Source organism: Falco cherrug, chromosome 14 (genome assembly GCF_023634085.1).
Source record: "Falco cherrug isolate bFalChe1 chromosome 14, bFalChe1.pri, whole genome shotgun sequence".
NCBI lineage: Eukaryota > Metazoa > Chordata > Aves > Falconiformes > Falconidae > Falco > Falco cherrug.
This window is the reverse complement of record NC_073710.1, coordinates 7,405,803-7,426,711: the sequence shown is the minus strand read 5'-3', so window position 1 is coordinate 7,426,711 and position 20,909 is coordinate 7,405,803. Positions and strand designations below refer to the sequence as shown.

Here is a 20,909-nt window from a genome sequence, read left to right as displayed (position 1 = left end):
AGAAACTCACAGGCAACTAAAAAATGAGCAGTGAACATAGGTAAATAGGAATTTGATCTATTTGCTTCTCACAACCAGCAGCCTGACTGTATTTGTGTGACAGCGTGCGCCCTGCCAGGCCCGAAGCGCCCCCAGCCGTGCCTCAGCGACCTGCTGCTTGCTCCTTCAGGGAAGCGCTGCCAGCCAGGTTAAATATTTACCTGTCCAAGTTCCAGTTTGCCTTATTTTTTTTCTTTACTCACCTATATGGTTCTGCATATCGCTCTTCTTGCACACACGCCAGTACTGTGAATATTTAAGGGCCATCAGCCTTCTTAACAGATTTAAAATTGAACATACTCCACCCAAGCACCTCACTGAAGGAGAAACAAACGGTTTTGTTTGTCTGTAATACAGTTTGACCCTCTGGTCTTAATGAAAAAAAAAAAGTATCTAAACTACTCTCAGCTGCTCAGAGGTTTCCTCAGGGAAGCAAATTCAAAGTTCACAATTCATTTAGCTTGGGTCTGGGGGTTGTGTTTCAGGGGCTTTTTGGTTTTGTTGTTTGTTTCAGGTTGATTTGGGGTTTTTGTGCTGTATTTAAATGATGTTTCAAACATTACTTACTTTGTGCACAAGTGTGCTGAGTTTAGAACTTTTGAGTTTTATTTTTCTCTAATTTCACAGCAGTAAGGCTACCACCTTAAACCTAATTGCCTTGAAAAGTAAACACGCACAGAAATGCCCCACTGTTGTAACGCAGGTGTAAACTGGCTCGGCCTTGGTTAGTCCCCTTCAATGTCCTTTTCACAGGTGAAGTCAGAGACTCAAGCTGACTCCTCAAATGGCAACAAAACACCCCTTTTCACTTTTTTTACATGTCTCATTTCTGTTCACATTCACTCTTCCTTCCCTTAGGTTATTTAGTTTTAGCACCTTCTCACAACACAGAGCGCCAGCTCCCTGGTCAGGGCTGGAGCCCGCTGCGGGGCCAGCAGGACCTGATCCATCCCTGCACATGCCGGAGCAGCACCACAGCTTCCCGCTCCCTGCCTTTCAATAGAGAGATTTTTACACCATGACAGGTAATTTGTTAGCAAAGTTCACCTCAAACCCTCAACCTCAAGTGTTAAAAAAGAAAAACCCTTAAATGATACAAGTTATTACATTTAATCCCTTTGGGGGAAGTGGGGAATGATTTTGTGATTAAGGACCTACTGCGGGGCTCAAGAGAATTAGTTCAATTCCAGGCTCGAAAGAAGCTTCCAGGTTCCCCTGGGAAAGCCTATGCAATCTCCTCTCTCACATGGACACCGGCAGGGTAATTTGTAAGTGTGCACAACCCTCAGATATTGTAGTATCAACAGACAAATAAATGCATAGGTAGGAGTTAGGTGGGCTGCAATCATTCTGAGGATTAGTTAGCTATCCCAAGAGGGCACTGCCATTAGACTATCACCACAAAAGTCATATATACATTTTTAAAAACCAGGTATTAGGGGCAGTCTTGAAAAATAGTAAGTTATTGGGCTGACAGTTCCTAATGGTTTTAGCTAATGCATTAAATGAATGAAAAAAGCTGGAAAAAAGCTGCAGGATAAAAATAAGTTTGTAGGTCTTGCAGAAAGACATTACTTAGTTCTGAAGCACGGGACTATTTTCCACAGTTTGCACTGCAGGGAAATTTTGCTCAATTAAGGTCTATAGTTGGTATTGTTTCTTGACAAAATTAAATTTATGAGTTGATTTCATTTATAGAATGAACAAATTCAATAATTAAAACACATCTGACAACATAAGTTATGACAGAGCAAATTAAGCAAGCAGTATCAGAAAAACACAATGCTGAAGTCTCTGTGTAACCACCTAGACCGCAAAGTGCTCCACTACATAATCCATAGTGAAAGCATTGGACAGCCTGTCTTGCAAAAAGAACATGATTTAATTACTCTGATATACTGATGAGTACACATATTATTCAGTACTTCACTATTCACTACCAGCAAAAATTTCCCCCAACAATTATGAAAAGCAGCTGTCATACATACCAGAAATGTAAAAAATAAGAATGACTTCCCATCTCTAAAGACATTGCAATTGTTTAAAAATTTGGCTCATTTTCTGAAATAGTACTGCGCTTATTATGGTTACAGGTAGTACCTATGATCTATTTAATGCATTACAGAATTTACTCTCAGTAATTTAATGTGTGTTTCATAGGCATATAAACTACTTTCTCTATGAAAGTAATTGTCTCTTTCAGAAGGTGGAAAAATCTACATAAAATTTCAAGATCAGTGTTGGATCAGCGTTTCTGGCATTGTTTCTTTATGTTCACTCTATAAGCAATAATTTAACCTTGATATCAGGTATTTATTTTTGTATTTATTAAATACAAGTATACTTGATATTTCAGTAGTATGGCTGTTAAATAATTTTTAAATCCGGTATTCGACTGGCTTGTACGTAACTGTATTAAGGTGGCTTTTCACATTAGTCTACTTGACTGCTTTTTAAACTACAATTATTTCAATATTTCCTTAAATTTTTCACTTCAAGTCATAAAGGAAGTGAACACATTTGAAAATACAGGATCCCAAGCAAATTTTATATTCAAGAGATCTATATAAAACTGTTTCAAAACTGTCTGTTATTAGGCAAGTAACACCAACAATTCTAGTTGAGTCTAAATCCTGTTCTTTCACCTTCATCTCTAAGGTAAAATGCAAAAACTACTGATGGAACTTCCATGAGTTTAGAGAAATTCCATCCATCCCATCCAACATGCACTGAAAGTTAGGTCTGACGGGACCTGCCCTTTCTAACTTGAATAGTCAGATGAAATTCAACAGAGTGAAACTGGTGACAACTGTGTAAAACAGGTAACTTTATTTTGTGACTGTTTAGCAGCTTCTAATTTAGTATTACAAACGTACAACCCTGACATTCATGAACATTTGTTTTAATAGAAAAGCCTTCTTAAAATTTTCAGAAGTTCTCACAGGCTGGAGCGCAACAGAAGGGGCAAGGCATGTGTGGTTACAGGACTTCCACTATTGCCAATGGTGTCAGCAGTGTCTTAGTTAAGCTCTTCATTGGTGCTGTACTGGTTTAACATGAATAGCTGTGACAAAACACAACAAATAGCGTAAGACAGTTGTAGTTTCTGTATCTCGTCACCCTCCCCCACATCTGCTTTACCTAAACAATTCCCCTCATCCGTAAGTGAAAGGCTAATTGCCATCTCAATGTTTCATTTTACTGTATTAAACCTGCTATAAACTTTTGACTGTTCCATCTCCTCAAGCAGGTAATCTAACATCTAACTTTGCACTTCAATGCAAAATAGTCCAATATGCTATTCCTTTCAAGTATCCTGCATACCTGAATCAGGTTTCAGGCAAGGGACCACTGCAAAGCTACCATACTCCTTCAGCTGACATTGTGCTGCAGAACATCATTAAAATTAAAAGCTATGTGCTATCCTACATCCAATGCGGAATTGTGTATACCCATTTTACCACTGATGGGTGTGTGTCTCACCAATTCCTGTTCCTGTCCAGGCAATGTGTTTCAGTATGAATTGGTCACACGCTTCTTCACTTTTAAGTAACCTTTGTTACAGATTAAACCAATTACTTATTCTGTCTACAATGACCACAGAGAAAAGTTACCTCCTCTTTATGACCTTGAAAGAATCAACCCATGCCAAGAGGACGAACTCTGAAAAACCCCCACACAATTCCTGTAATAATCTTTTATAGTTCTGATAACGCCTTCCAGATTATGTCAGCTCACAGCTACCGTGCTCTCTCAGATAACCCCACAGCACTGCATGCCTAACAAGCAGTAGAAACAGCCACTTCCATTCCACAACTACAGAAAGCACATCAGCAGATTTTTTTAAGATTGTATTTTATATATCTATTAAATACAGGGATGGCAAATTACTCAAACATTTAACCATCACACTTGGCTATTACTATGACTCCTACCAAGGAGAAAAACCTTCACTCCTTAAGGAGGCCAAAAAATATACTCAAAGCAACAATCAGCTTGCCCTGCTGCAAATCAAATCAATGCAGCGTCACTTGTCTGCTCCTCTCTAAGCACTGGCCTTCACTGAGTAGAAGCTCAAGCTGACTCTAAGCCTCTTCCCTCCTCTCCCTCCCCTTGTGATCGTGGCTGCTGCAAAACCTCTGTTCTAACACATCCAAATTATTGACCAACACCAAGAAGCCTGCAAGTACTGAGAGCAGATCTGACGGGCACAGTAGCTAAACTACCAGAAACAGTTACCTGCAAGATAGTCAGCATAGGTCTAATCCCTTTTTAAATTAGTAGAGAAAATAGTGTTCAGTGTCTCATTTTTCTTTCTCCATCCCACACTTGTCTACAAAACCAAAGGCAAAACCCTACAGAAAAGCTAGCCAACCTTCCTGCAGGCCAGAAGGCATTTCCTCTTGAGGTCTGCAACTCCGCAAGCAAGGACACATGTCTGCTTAGGGTCATCAAGTACTTAAAGTTGATTGTGATCTACTTTTTCAGATCTACTGTCAGTGAATTATGGACATCCAGAAAATTATTTTCCCCCCCACTATGGAAAAGTTTACACTAAGAACTTTAAACTCAAGTAGCGATGTAAGAAAATTATTTATTTACAGTTTAGCACTCATTTGTTTCTGCAGCTGTCTTAAAAATCGAGCCTTCTTCCTCTCTCCCAGTAAAAAAAATACTGAAATCAGGAAATATGCATTATTATTTTTATATTACATCTACAGCAATATCTGGGTTTTTTTCTACCTCTTTTAAATCCTAAATACAATAATATGATTTATAATAAGAGTATTTCTACTGTGAATAACATTTCATTTTGCTTGGATGACATCAGTAACAACCAACCACACAAGCATCTATGTGGTAAGTACACTGGTTATTATGACAAAGCTAAAGAAACCCACTGGACTTGCATGTTTAGAAAGCGGTATCTAATTATCTCAATTTAGAAACAGCATCCTTCAGGCTGAGACTGGCTTGGAGATGACCATTGTTTTCATTATTTAAATGAAATAAAGTTCTCCAGTTAGAATAGATTTATGGCTGTCAGCATTGTGAAGGTTTTAACTAGAAACGATTCACAGTCAAGCCAAACCACTACAGAGCTTTGTCACTCTCACCTGGCATTGGCAAAAGGCCAGGTGTCCCTCCAGGCAGTGGCCATTTTGCAGGTTGATGTTAAGAGTATCCGAGAAGTCCAAATCCTTTAGCAGGTGCTAAAACAAGAGGTGGAAGATTAGCCTTTGCATCTGACAGTCCTGTTTGGAAATGTTTTTTGGTTTTTTTTCGTTGTCAACTGTTTAAAAACAAACCATATAATCTGCTTTTGTTTGCACAGGACACTCATTAACTGTACAGGTCTAAACTCACTAGGCTTAAGAAATGCCAGTTACCTGCCTGAAAATAGGTAGACAAACTAGCACTGCAGACAAAGCAGTGACACGCCACGCCAAATGCCACAGCCTTTATCATTCAAAACACTTTAAAAGATGTACCACCACTGAGCTACAAGTATAACCTCCCTGTACATATTTAACAACAGAGCACGCTGACCTGCAGTGTTACTAATCTTAGCATGAACACACTACAAAGTAAAACTCCCCCTGATACTAATGTTAACCTGCACACACAAGTTAAAACACAAACCAACAGATGAAGTACAGTTGGTATGGGAAGTGAAAGCTGTATTTTATTTCTGAGTGATTTTGTCATAACAAACATGTTAGGTTTCATCTGAGGCTGGTTTTAAGTGAGGATTTAATCATGACCATAAGGTAGGTCACTAGTTTTGATAGTGTGCGCCTAGTATTCATTCTAAGGAATCGGACTCAGCACTAACATCAATAGCTGTCAAGAGTGTACCTGTGGTTTCTTTTTACACTACCATTTAATAAAAGAAAGCCAATTAAGCAGATGGCACAATATTTTTTGCCGACTTACTTCAATCATTAAAGCAGTATTTAATTTACAACAAAGCACCATACTCCAATCCTATGCATCCAAGCATATTCACATTTAAAACCTGAACCGCCCTCACTGTTTCTACTGTCCTTTTGGTTTTCAATGAGCTTCAGTAACTCAAAAGAATTGCAACCAACTTGGAAACTAAAAAAGAATCCTTTGAAGAATGGGAAAAGTTCACGACAGGAGAGGGAAAAAAAGCCTAAAATAGCCAGGTGTGTTCACCTCAATCCATACCAACTTCAAACAGATGCAAGGACAGTAAATGAATCCGATTTCAGACTAAGGACATGAAAAATAAGCTTTATAAAAGTGTAAGAATATAATGTTAGAACAAATTCATTTTTAAATAAAGAATAGTATACTCCCCTACTCTCTTATTCTTTCACATAAAGTTTGCTCTGAAAATAGCATGGCTGAGTTCCAGTCTATTAACTATTATTTCATCACTACCAAATATTTGCCAGTTTGGTTTTCTATATCCCACCCATCTACTTGATTGTACCTCATATAGTATCTACTACGTTTTGTTCTACTTTTATGAGTAAATGTACTATGGGAAGTGATCAAGCCAGTCATGAAAACAGAATTAATTACTTTAAAATCCAGAACTGAAATAGTATCGGAAGAAGAGCCCCTGACAGTCAATCACCCAAGTGAAGGTTTAACCTGAGGAAGGGGTGACTGGCCTAAGGCAGCGATCCTGCTTGGCAGTGGAAGAGGTGGAAGTTTACTTAACGTATGGGTGACAATGCTTGTACATGGCCTCACAAGCTCATGACGTGTCTTCAACTGAAGTTGAAGGATCAGTTTGTTCAATAAGACTTAGTCCAAGTGAAGTGGTAAGCAATTCTTCCAAAGACATTAAGAGCACATGTAGAAGCCTGCAAGAATCCCACTATCCCCTTATCACAAGGGAATCCAAGAATTTTCTGTAGAGTAGCTCTTAAAATCAAAAAGGCACAGATATTCCAAGTCTATAATTTAGATTTGTGGCGGGGTTTTTTAATTTTCTTTTAGAGATGTTCTGCTGGATTTTAGACTTTAATTAAAAAGTTTATACAACAATATATTATGAATTCTGTTAAATCAAAAGTTGCATTCTGCTTAATGGACTGATGGATATCACTACCTTAAATGCATTTATGTGTACAGTGTTACTAAAACTTAAATACTCATCAGTATTAGAAGATAATCAAATACTCACCTTGCAACCACAACTTGCAGAGAGCAACTGCCCGTTAGGAGACTTGCGTATATGTCCTTATAACATGTCTAGTTCTGTGAAAAATATATGCACCCTGCTTCAGGACATATGTGCCCATTAATACACAGACTGGCATTTTCTACACAAACTTTTGATCTCTAGTGCCTATCATTTATTTACACATTATTTATGTGGAATGTACACAAGCTTATTTCTATCAGATTTAAAAAGATGCTTGAAGTTGTATTTCAGCCAGAAAAATATTAATGCCTTCAAGCGTATCTTCTCTGGTCTTGCATAGTCACTCACTGAGTTCAACTCCATCCAATCCAAGTATTCGCTCACACTTAACAGAAGTGTGTCCGATGCCCAGAGGCACACCTTACATCTCACAGCTCCTGCACTCAGCAGGCATCTACCAGGTCAGCAGTCTTGCATGAAACCCTGGTACACTCCTGTTGCTCATGCTCAGCAACTACATTCCTAAAAGCTTTAACTATGAAAGCCACGGGCATGTTACGATGCACTACAGAGAAGTGATAGCTGGCTTTATCAAGCTTGTGTTTTCATCTACTTCACACATTTACAATAAATAGAAAAATATAGCTATTAAGTCTACGCCATGTAACTATGCAAGATTTTTAAAGCCTTCAGTTCAGTACTGATACAGCTGTCCTGCAGCTGCAGAGGTTAGTTCTCATTCAGCACCAGTATGTGAACTTCATTTGAAATATAAATGAAAAGTTGTAATTTCTCCTTCCCACTGTCAAAACATTATTGACCTTTCATGATCTAAAGCCAGAACTAAGAGAGATTCCCAGTTTCATAGAAAGACTTTCAAACATCTACACCTAAAATAATGGTATTAGTACAGATTTTATTGTTTTCTTAATCTCAGAATATTTTTTACTCAAGTGCAAATGAGGGCAGTTACTTTCCCTCCAAGAGAAACTGACTTTTACTATTGTGCTCTTGATACAAGAAAAGATGCGAAATTTGTATACTTCCAATAAAAAGTTCTTAACAAATACAGATAAAAACTTTAAGGACGTTGATTCATTTACACAGAATCAGTGCAAGAAAGTGAAATTTTAATTAAGCAATTTCTATATAATAATAATGATAAGAAGTTATATGTAACAGTATTGCATGCATTTTATACCATTTAAGCAGCAATCCCAGACAGATATTTAATCACTCCATGTGTTATGAATCATGAGAAATTCAGTGAACTATTTCAAAGCTGTCTCATATTAACTAAGTCAAATTCTGTTACCCAGAAGTGCAATGAAACAGAATTTAAAATTTTAATGGATTGAAAGACATTTAAACTGCGGTTCTGAATGGGGACTATTTTAAGTGACATCTCTCAAACAAGCTAAACTTTCTCTTGATAGAATAATGAAGCATGACAATAGCCCAAGAGGAAATTGAAAGCTGTTCCAGATTACAAAACTATAATTTTTAACTTCTTGGAAAGCAGGTGTGAGATCTGACTTATGTAAGGTATATTATTTCCACCACAAGCCCAGGTTCTTTTAACTGATTGCCTGTAACACTAGCATATTCCCCTGAAGAGAAGTTGGTTATATGTAAATAAAATTCTGTGTCATTGTTTCTCATTGCTGTGCTGTTACCATCGTGTATGTGCCAGAAGCCACAAGTATCAAGTCAGTGTTGTGAGGTGTAGAAAAAAAACTACAAAACTGTGTCCATTAATCAGATACTTCCTGATGTTGTAGAAAGCGTAACTGTGCTCTCTATTTTAAGCCACACAAAAAACTTGGAATTTGTCCAAGCATAGTAGGAAGCTGTAATATATATAAAAGGAAGTTTAGGTAGCGATTCCTGCTTGACCATGTTTTAGTGCTAGATTTGAGTGTGAAATACAGTAATTATTGGTATTATTTATATTTAGCATTTGATTCTTTTTTCATCCTGGTATACCAGAAAACATTCAACTGAAAAGAGTAGTCTGTAATAGACCATTACTCTGATATTAGTGTGATTGTTAGTAATCTGTTTTTTGAAAAAATACTGATGATTGAAGGCATAAAAATTAAGAGGTTCTGTTCTGAGATGCTAAACACTATCCTCTAAGAATTTTACTAATTTCTTGATTTTAGTCTTTTAGACTTGGAAGATTAATATCTATATTGCTATCAGTAAGAAAAGTTAAGTCAAACACTCCATTTGCTTTGGCAATTAAAAAAAGCTAACATTGATCCTGAAATCACTAATGGGACAGTAGATAGTCAATGAAGAACTATGACTTTTCATATACTGTAGTACACCTACTTTTTTAAACAGTTCTAAAAGTGTTTCATTTATATATTAAAGCAACATGTTTGGGCTTAAACCAACTGAAAACTGATTGATTTGTCAGCTTCAATTATTTTTAATAGTTTCAAAAAATTAGAAGTCAATTTACAACCTGCTCTGATTACCCCACAAGATCTTTGCATTTCAGGCACGTTAACCAATCCAGCTGCAGCAGCCGTAGTTCTTCCTACTTGGATTTCAAGTCTCTCTACTAAACATTTCAATAGACCATTAAACCATGATGGTGGCAGAGAATTTCCAGTTCACATTTGAAGGGATTACCATTACATTTCTGCAACACTCCATGAATTGAAACAGAAAGTCTCTGGTGCACTCCCAATCACATGAGTATCCGAAAGGGACATGTCAAATATGGAGGTCAGTGAGGAGAAAGGGAATTAAATACTGCATTTACAGCACCAGATTTCAATACAAAGAAAAGCAACTGTCTCGGCTTAAAATAATTTTTTTGATTCTGTTATTAGAAGATGTGTGAAGGCGGAATATATAGTTAAATTTCCTATACATTTCAGGTGTATTAAATACATAGGACAGTGACACCAATAACAAATTTGATAGCAAAGTATTTGCTATGGGGAAGAAGAGAAATGATAGTTAGAATATCAAAGCAGCAACAGCTTAGATTTCTAGTTCTCTAGATAGTCCTCTTACAAGAGCAACGAATTACGTGCATTTGAGTGGTTAAGATCTCCGTATTCAAGTTGACCCAGCTCACCTCCAGAAGCTAAACAGCAGTATAAAGAAAACTAACTCTTTCCTAGGAGTAGACACACTTGTGATAGAAGTTTGTCTTCTGTTTAAGAATGTTACTCCAAGAATTCATTTTTTCAAAGTGTTCTTCTAGTTTCGCTTCAAGTACTAAGAACTAGAGACTAGGCGAAAAAGTTCTGTGCACTTGAAAGTCCTTTTTATATAGCAAGCTTCCACTTTTCCTTCTGTTGGCAACTGTGAAAGGAATCTTTCAGATTAGAAAGGTACCTGACATACATCAAAACCTGCAGAGGTTTTTATTCAGGCAAAAACAGTAATCAAAACTACTTCTAGTATATCTCGGTTAAGAGACAAAAAAATCCAACCAAATGCAAGGTGGTCTTTAAAACAGAAAAGGGAAATTACGGTTGGATTAAGATCAGACAATTCTCAAGTCAGTTTTGTTTGTTTGTTTTTTTAAAAACCTAGACAGGTCCCTCACAGCTGTCATACTGCAAAGCATGGGAGATGCTTAAGAAATTTTAGGACTAACTAGAAGTATTAAGGAGATCCTGAAACATTAAATAGGCATGATCTTCAAACATTATCTACATATTTGCAGGGTCACATTTCTGAACTGGGTTACACTTACCTGTGTAATTACCATCTCTGTAACAGAATTAGCTGAAAAGATCTTAATAGAAACCTACTTTTACTGTTGCCGTCAGCAAGGAGCTATAGTCGGAAGGCGTCTCATTCTTTCTGCATCTGTGGTAAAACTGCAGGTATAGCTTCTTTCTACAATCATCCCTTGTGCAGTCATCTGCAACCAAGTGAAAAATCAATTAAGCAACAACATAGACTGCAACACTATATTAGAACATCACTAAGTCTCCACTACTTTACCGTATAACAATACTGTCAAAAATAATAAAAACAGTTCTTTGAAGAAAGGGTCTCCCCCCCGCCCCCCCTTGTCTTTTTCACTGAGGAAATTGTTACACACACGCAAGAAGGTATAAGAAAACATGGTTAAACTTGCCTGCAGACTTCTCAGAATTAATCTACTGAGAATAGCCTATTCATATATTCCAATCCACAGAGGAATATTTTTGTCCGATTCTCTCCTGAACTTTCTTCCATTTTGATGCTGGGACTCAAATCTCACTCCAAAGGAAAGGAGCATGAGACCAGAAAAAGCCAGACTACTGTTTTTTTGGGGTTTTTTTTGCACTATTGCCAGACACTAGGAGCTACACAGGAACATTTCTCACCTTTTACAGAACGCTTTTGCTAAATACTTTAAGAGCCATGGTGAAAGAATTCCCACACTGGACACATACCATGTAGAAGCCACCAGAAATGAGCTTGCTTGCGTATCCCCAACATATAGCCACCTTCCAACTTTTTTTGATCTGCAAAATACATACAGTTCTTCCTCACAGGACGTTTTGCAATCCCTAAGTGACTCAAAAGATTTCTGGGGGAAAGCATTCATTCTCCTCTTGAGCTGAGTGTAGTATGCTGACACTACTAACTCGCAACCATAAACCACTTCTAGCTCCTAGTTCCCAGCCACGTATCACATCTCACAGCCCCACCCCAAATAAATGGACACTCACAAGCTGGAGCCCTGAGAAGTAAGCCCTGCTGTCACCGCTTGCTTTACAGCCCCAGTGCCAGATAAACCCACCAACTGCCAGAAAAAGATGATACTGTAAAGAAATCTTTCAGAATTTTGCTTTGGTGCAAGGTGAAACTAATATAGACTATCTACTACTGCCTATTGTAATCCACACCTTCCACTTCTAGTCATTTCAACAACTGGTTGAATTCTTCAAGTGCTGAACACTGACATATAGCATTTCATTTGCACGACCTTGTCAAAACAAATTAAGAGGCAAAACCACCAGGAAAAACAGTGATTGTCACATTCTGCTCAACATTTCTCTGGAACTAATCTTCAATCTTCCTAGCAGTCTTAAAGCAGAAATTAAGCAACGAATCTAATTTCAGATCTGTTGCTCGCTGACCTGCCTGTGCAAAAAAGCAGGTAGTTAATCACACAATATCCCTCTTGTACCTTCTTGGAAGAGCTTGGACTGAGCATAGGTAAATCCATAAGCAACCCTGCAATTCAACTAGCGATTATTCCTCACACAGGTCTTCCCACACGCTACAATATTCACACCATTCATTAACTTGTCCTAGGTACCGTGGGATTAGCACCTTCTTTAGATAGTGGCAGAAAACTTTCATAAATGTTCTTCTCTACCTTGAAGAGAAGTACCTATGCATTTTTGCCATTGAGTTCTATCATAGATTAAACTTATATCTCACATTCCTACACTCAGCTGTTTTCTATTATCACAGTTCCCTTTTATTGGGCAGATTTCCCCCTACAGCTAACATAAATATGGGTCTTATTGTCAAAGCCTTTTTCCCCCTCCACCACAGGAATCTATGGTAGGCAACAGGAGTTCTTCAAGTATCTGCCTTCCTTATGGTTCCAGCATAATGGCCTGCAATAAACATCCACCTGGACTGCTGGGAACCCAAGAAACAAAAATACTGCAGCAGAAAAACAGACCAGAATTTTTTTCACCTAATCCTAGTGTAGCCTGTAAGTGCAAGCTCCTCAGTAACAGGTTCCTGCCATACTCCCACATTTCAGAAATTTGCTGGGTTGCATCCAACTATTCAAATACAACTCATATTCCCAAGTGTGCTGCTATACCTGGATGTACCTGCCAGCTTCCCCTGGGACATGGTACTCTTTGTCCTACTGGTCATGACAGCTTTTTGCATCATAAAGGATGAGTTGCTTTCAGCGGCCACAAAACAGAAACATGCTTATTTAATAATTTTTGTGGTCATCATTCAGCAATTCAAGCCTCAACATGTATTCCAGATGCAAAGAGTGATGCCTCCTGAAGGTAAAAAAGCATTACAATTTTTCTATAATGATTTAAGGCTACTACTCACCTTGAAGAGAGACTGATGGATATTATGAACTTCTCTGTCAACTGCAGACAAAAGTGCATGCTCTAAGAAGGCGCAGGAGCTAGTTAGAATTCTTAGCTTGCTAAGAGCGCTGGTATCTCGTATTAATCTTCTTCCCCTGTTGAATGCTCATACGGCCGCCCAAATAACTCTTCAAAGCTAAGGAGAAAACATATTTTGAATGCATTCTTCACCAAGTTAAAATAAAAGGCCAGTTCATGCAAAATATTTTTCCATGCTTATGGGGGATTTAAATAAATCAGACATATGCATTTTCAAAATATTAAGTGTAAGTGAATGCTGTGAATTATATGATTCACTAAGACTGAACTGATGCAGAAGACTGTTCCCCACAACTCACACAAGCTCACTTTGCATTAGCTGCTAGTTGCTTTTCTTGCTGTTCTGCATTTTCTGTTTCTCCCACCACCTTCAGTTATCTTGCCACATAGGTTCTCTGCATTTTCTGGGTATAGAAAGCATCCTTTCACTAAACATAGGCCAGGCTAATAAAGTGAGTTTTTTGGAATCTGTTTTCTGCTTTCCTAGAAAGGTAAGAGACACATAAGCCTGGCATAATGTTGCAACCCCAAACTTTAAATAATTTGGCCTTTACAAGGCTATCATCTTCAGCACTGACACTCTTCTTTTAGCTTACAAATTCAAAGACTTAATCAAAACAAGAATATTTAAAACAACGGCAAAATAATGAGCTGCATTTCTAGAAAACATTTTGGCAAGAGATTACACCAACACATCACCTACATCAGATCCACGGACTAGCCAGTTAAAAAGTTAAAGGAGTTTATCTTAGTAAGGTCCTTTTGCTTTTGAGATTAAGTATCCCATTTTGAAAGCCACTCTCATGCGCTGAATTGCAAGCACTTGCAAGATCTTTGGTAAATAGACAAGACCGAATGGGTGAAATAAAGCCTTATATTATATCCCTAATTTTTATATCCATGTATTTTATTGTTATTCTGTAAGTTGGAAAATAACCAGTAGTAATTGATGGTTGTCTTAACTATTTATAATAGTCACAAAAATGGACATTTATAAATGGTATTTAATTTAATATGTTTTTTCTTACATTTAAAGTTAGATTTTGAGCAACAATTTAAGCCAAGAAAACCCACTTAGAGATGTAAAAGTTCAAAGAAAAATACTTTATATCACAGGTGAGAGACCAAGTTGCAAATAGAAGGCCAATCTGTTAAAATTAGGCCAAATGCAAGTTACTTTTGTGCTCAGTACAATGATATTCCTGTCAAGCTGTGCATCTCATTCTTACAAATAACTCCCTAGCAGATCATTAAGAACCTGTGTTATAGCGACTCCTGGAAAAAGCTGAGGCATTTTTAGAGGACTACATCACCTAATCCTATTCCAACATTGTTCTAAATTGTATGAACAACAAATTAACATGAAATTTACTTAATCATAGCTCAACCCAAGTTATATGTTAAAACTTGTAAAGAAATTTACAAGCTTTTTTTAGAAGCATGAACTAGGAAAACCAAAAACTTAGAAGACTATTTCCAGACAATTAGATTATGCACTCAGCATCTTTCGTATAGCTAGATTTAGTGTCTAGTGAAGAATAATTTTCTTTTACCACTAATAGAAAGAAGAAAATTATTTAAGAAAGCGGTAATTACAAAACCCTCAAAAATTGCAGGCTGACTCCAGAACTGATAAAGTATGCATACATGCACTCTGAAAAATGAACAGGAGAAAGTCTTGTTTGCTCTTGAAAAAAGGATAATATGAGGCAAACTTTTCAAAAAATAAATACCTAGAATCAAGCTTGTACACCATAAAAGTTGTCAATTCACACCACAACAAGAACATCTACTCTTTTTGCCAAACTCAGTAACCAATTACTGATAACAGGCAGCACTTTGGAATCCAGTCTCCAAGAGCAGAGTCTAGAATTTGGTGGGCTTCAAGGCATGAGATACTCTTCTTGGGTATTTATTTATACGACTAGATTACTATTAAAATTAATGTATATTCCTGCTATAACATTACAAATATTTTTCTGTTAACACACAGGATGTTCAAAGGCTTAGAATAATTTCTATTTATGCTACTGGAAGTTTCTTACCAATTCAGATCTTCAAAATGCTTTAAATAATCATCTTGGGAAGAATGACTAACATGATTTGTAAGGATTTATATTAGAAGAGGTAAGAATACAAGGCTATGTATATGTTACCAGGTGAGTCTTTCAAAAGCTAAAGTGATCCAAAATGTTAAACAATGATAAAATAAGCATATTAAATAGATTTTTATACTACATTTTTTAAAAAGGGTGTCATTAATCAAATAAAAGTGATGTACTATTTCTCCCTCACCACTTTTTCATTGACAAACTCTAGGGAGATATGAAAGAGTCTTGTTTCCTTGCTCGGGTTTGCCTAACCTACAGAATACCTTATGATACAGTATATAGCGGCTCAGTCAGTTTCTCCTGACATTGTTTAAAGAAAGCCTAAAGCAGTACACTGACATCACAGTCATTGCAAAAATTCACAGCCACAGTGGGACATCTTAAGCCAAGATTTCTGCTTATACAAGATCCTTCTACAGCTTTCTGCTTCATCCATTTTCCCTTGAGTAAAGGGGTACTGAACAGTTTACAGTAGGATGTGCCTTCATTAAGCATCAGCAACCTACAGGATCTAAAGCAACTTATATTAATATCCCATTTATTTGCTCCCCATAATAAAATCTGCACTTGTACATCACTTCCACATTCTAAACTAAGCTTTTTTTTGATTACAGTATCAAATACAGACCTTACTGAAAAGCTACATTCTAAACCCGCTGTAAGACAAGCTTGTATATATTTGCTTTCTTTGCCTGCACCAAGAGGCCTTTCATCAAGTACAGCCTTCTAAAAGAGGTCACAGGGTTCGTTTGTCCATCTGTGTGTGTCGTGTCCCCCCCCCCCTTTTTTTTAAATATATTTCTATTGCAGTGGTTATAAGAATCCTCCAAAACAGTGCTGGGATATGTACTATTTGATAGCTCTGTTTGCAATAATTGCTGTACTTCCCAAAGATCCTATATTCTAAGACAAGAGACATACAGAGGAAGATTATCTAATGCATGTATTAACGCAAACAAACACCTGATAGCCCTAGGGCTATATGTTTTGGTTTTGTTTTTTGGTTTTGTTTTTCAGTTTTGTTATCAGTACCTAACCAAGCACAAATAAAGACAAACAATCAATTTAGATTCTGTATTTTACTTAGAGCATTGTGGTTTTCCTCAAAAGACTATTACTCAAAAGCCTCAAGAGAAACTATCTCCCATAACTTCGATACAATAGAGAGAAGAGCAAGGAAAGCTCACTTAACAGAGCAATCGTCGTATTTCATAATAAGCTCTTTTGGAAGTAGGTATGGGATGGAGCAATGCAAGGGATAAAAACCGTAACCAGACTTGCATGCTTGTGGTTATGTTTGTTTTTGATAAGGAGCGCTTATGCTTGGAAGTAATCACTGTTCTACAAAAGTAGTATCAAACATTAACCACACAGGACAAGCAGACAGCTGAATGCAAACAACCCTCAAAGCAGCTGCTGTGAATAGGATCTCAGGCTGAACAAAAAACCCACCCAAAACCACAGCTGGAAACAAGAAATAGGGCATATCCTGGCAAGCCAACGGGATATACGGCTCATCATTTCAAAAGTCAAGACTTCCTACTCCCATATCTAGCACAAAGCAGACCGAGCAGAAGAGTTAAAGCAAGCCAGCCACGTGACTGCAGCTGTACCAGCACCACAACCTGTCCCACCAGGTTCTGCACCCATCACAGCTTATATTAACACCTTTGGGCTACACAACTCAGCAGTGGCAGCTGCCAGCCAGGGAGAGCGATGGGGACATATCCACGGGGAATAACCAGTCAGATAGGAAATGTGGCCTCACCACCTCTAAAGGTCTGCTGACCCACAGCAAGGATACGATACAGGTACATCCAAAATGACAGAAAAAAATTTCAGCTTTCAGTCTTGGGTTCTCTACATTGTTAATAACAAAGTTTAGTTTTCCTATGACCCTTTATTATTATTCTGGTGTAATGTCCTTGCTATAAGTCTTAAGATTTCAAAGTAGAATATCCTTGTTCTAAACACACAGCTTTCAACCTTAAGGTCAACAGAACAACTCTGTAACTCAGTATTGAAGAACTAAGGTACCCCTCAAAACAAGGAAAACTCAGATTAATACATCTCCTCCCTGTCAGCTTTTTAGAAAACCAAATACAAATTGTGGGAGAGCATGAAGAGTAAGAGAAAAGGCTGAAATGACACTACTTGGGAATCAAATGGAAGGACTAAGAAAATGATTCATGAAAAAACATGATTCAAGAGTGAACGTGAAACCTATCCTAATGTAAAGACATCACAAAAAAGTGGAAGTTGTGAAGGAGTTTTGTTTACTTTGGTATTCTATGCCTAATATCCAAAGATTCCCTTTTTCCATAGGCTGATTCGTAGCAACATTTCTGTTACGTATTATTCACTGGAGTCTGCTTGGATCTATGCCTGGGCTGAAAGGCCAAGAAAGTTGGAGATTAAATATTACTGAAGACAAACAGCAAAGAACAGTCACCACAGATTAATAAAACACTGTGTTAATTAGAACAGTGAACTTGCCCAACATTCTTTTAGGCTACCCTAAAATGTGTTAAAAGAAACAAACTGGAAAAGGAATTAAGTTATCTTGGATACAAGAAGCCTGTCTTCTGAAGTGCTGTAAGGAATAAGAGGGTGGATTTTACTACTCCTGTCTTAAAGACCTAAAAGTACATGAAAACCTCACTCACTTCAGTTGAAGAACAAGAGGAAAAAACAAGAGCAGAGGAGGAAGACATATTAGGTTTACAGACCACCACAATTCAAAATGTATTCAGCATCTCAAGTCATAACTTATCGCATTCAGTGGGGCAGAACTAGTTTTATACTACAATTCTAAGAAGTGAAGATGAATCTTCTATTACATCAAGACACACAGAGAATGTATATTTTTACACTATGCATACATTGTGTAAAGACAGTCCTGTGGATTTTGTTCAGATATCCAAAAAAGGCTTTATCTTTTATACTGAAGTTGCTGCTATTTGATAAAGCTCATCTTCCAGGCTAAACTCTGAAGTATATTCTATAGGCCTGCTACAAAAAAAAAAGTAACAGAGAAAAAAAATCTGATCAGAATTTCTGTTGTCTAAACGAAGATGTCCTGAATATAGATCTCCTAACAGAAAAAAACCCAGTAGTTCTGTGGATAAATAACCATTCTCAGAGAAAGTAAGACAGAATGAAGAAAAAAAAAGAATTTCTTTTTAAGATTTTAAGCTTCAAAAATCCACTTAGAGAAGAAATATAAAGCATGTAAATAGTATCCTCATATCGCTAAATGCAAGTTAGGATAATACTCTTCAAGCTTTGAAGGCAGTTACTACAATAAACAGATGTATAAAAATACAGGATTAGTAAATTCAAAAAGACTGTATTTTTAGCAGCCTTAAACATTTAGCACAGTATCTCTGAAGTAACATGTTGCCTTAAAAGGGAGGGACTGTTTAGAGGCAAATGAGCAGGAGAAGGCTGGAAATGCAATCAAACTAAGAAACAAGTGACCCATCTTAATTATCTCTGATAGCAGATGCTGCTAACAGATGCTCTCACATTATGCTCAAAGTACAGCTGTGAGAACCAGAAATAGATACCAAAGACTAAACTCTGATGCATCCCTTGCACCTCAAAGAGAGATACTTGAGATATCATTCTAGGCTGACAAAGCACATTTCTTCCAATCACCTCTGCAGTGTGAAGGAACCCAAACGTACACTAAGCCCTTCTGCTTAACCTGTTAATTTTAAGGCTTCACAGGTGCTGCAGAAAAAGACATCAAGGATTATTAACAGATGCACTAACCTTAAGAGATTATTCAAATCAGTCATAGCTGTAGTATGATGACAGTTACGCTGCCTTGCCTTAGCCGGTCTCCAGTCAACAGAACTGTACAGAAAAGCATAAAAGCTATTTGGAAAAATATCAGGCAAATAAAAGCATTTTGAGCTGCCCAAGACATTTTACATTGCAAACAATAAAGTAATTACAATTTATTTAATTATCTCAAGGGTTAGTGCTCTTGGAATTTTTTTTGCTGGTATAGCTTCAGCTTTTAAGTGTCACAAATCATGCAAGCTTGAATAAAAGCCAGGTTGCGGGTATCCGTATCTTTTCAGATGTAAACCTAGTATCTAGAACAAGATAAGAGATCAGCAGGAGTTCCGCACATCAACAAACTCACAGAAGTATAAATAGCCTAGTGCAAATCACAACTTTCTGATGCTTTCAGGATGCTAGAAGTCTCCAAGGGCTATGCACAGCACTCCATTTTTCAGAGTAGCATCTAACTTCTTGGCATCTGATTAATCTAAGGCTCTGCCAGCTGCAAGAGTACAGCTGTAATAAGGAAGAAGACATTACTTTGCATACTCCAGTCTTGATTCAGTGAAATATTCTAGTGCTAGTACCTGCTTAGTCTTCAACAGTCAGAAAGAACACCACTGAGGTGCTTGACTTTTCCACGTGGCTGGCAGAATTCCAACCACCACCAGCCAGACCGTTCCTGTAGGTTTTTACACCAGCAAAAGCAGTATAAGCTAGCTGTGCTAAAACTATAATAAGCTGACTCACACTCTGAAGAAAATAAGACACCATCATCCACATTCAGTGGGCCATCACCACAGCAAAAGTAAACTTGACTTTTTAGGAGACAAGAGGTTTTTTGCCATTACTCTTAAAACCAGTAAGAGCAAACCGATTAGAAATCCTGTTCTTGCAGCTTTCCACAGTTCCTTTGAAGAAGCCTTTGTACACAACAACGCCCTGCCCACCCGAGAAGTGGCACCCCATCCCACCCCGAGGGCACTGCAGTGCCCAGGGGCAGCTTTTAGAGGACAGAAACACCAAACTCTTTGAGGGACTCCAACCCCCCAGCCCAGCCCCCCGTGCCGGTTAGCTACAGACGGCAGCGCAGAGAGCCTCGGTCCCCAGAGAGCTCGCTAACGAAGTTACTCCATAACGAGAAAAACCTTTCATTGAGGAAAAATAACAGTTGTGTTAGCCCTGTATGCTAACTGGGGGAGCAGCAAGGGCCGCGGGACCACAGTGAATGATCTCAGTGTGCCCAACGGGCACAACGAGCCTATAAACCCCCACAGCTTTTAAACGCCGCTCCCCTCCCCCTCTCTCCCCTCCCCCCCCAAGGCGGCAGTCACCTCAGCACAACCTGGGACGAGCGGGGCCCTGTCAGGCGGCCCAGAGCCCCCCTACCAGCCGCCGCCGCTCCAGCACAGAGCGCCCTCCGGCGAGGCCGGGCCAGGGAAAAGGAGCGACGCGCGGAGGCACCTGACGCCCCCACCAAGGACGGCAGCCCCACGCCCAGGGGAAGCCGCCCCGGGTGGGCCCAGGCGCTGCCTCGCCCGCGAGCCTCATTACCCTGAGGGAACCGCAACCCCCAGCACCCTCCGCCGCGCTCTACCGCACCAGCCCAGCCACCTCCAGCTCCGCCGCTGCCGCCCTCAAACAGCCGAAGTCACGCCCCTTCCCTCTCGGTAGCCAATGCGAGTCGCGCTTGCTGCGGGA

General features: G+C 38.5%; 1 long non-coding RNA gene across 7 annotated transcripts; it reads right to left on the bottom strand.

Moving 5' to 3' along the window:
• Window positions 1-2,853: 2,853 nt before the first annotated feature.
• Window positions 2,854-20,843, bottom strand: LOC129737353 (uncharacterized). Of its 7 annotated transcripts, none has more exons than XR_008735114.1 (7): window positions 20,811-20,835; window positions 19,191-19,274; window positions 13,223-13,399; window positions 11,581-11,652; window positions 10,948-11,060; window positions 5,157-5,252; window positions 2,854-3,103 (listed from the first exon to the last, which is right to left on the bottom strand). It is a non-coding gene; the product is annotated as an uncharacterized LOC129737353 (long non-coding RNA). The 7 variants fall into 7 exon arrangements; XR_008735117.1 differs by lacking the exon at window positions 20,811-20,835 and adding an exon at window positions 20,543-20,804; XR_008735119.1 differs by lacking the exon at window positions 20,811-20,835 and adding an exon at window positions 19,959-20,485.
• Between the last annotated feature and the right edge of the window lie 66 nt (window positions 20,844-20,909).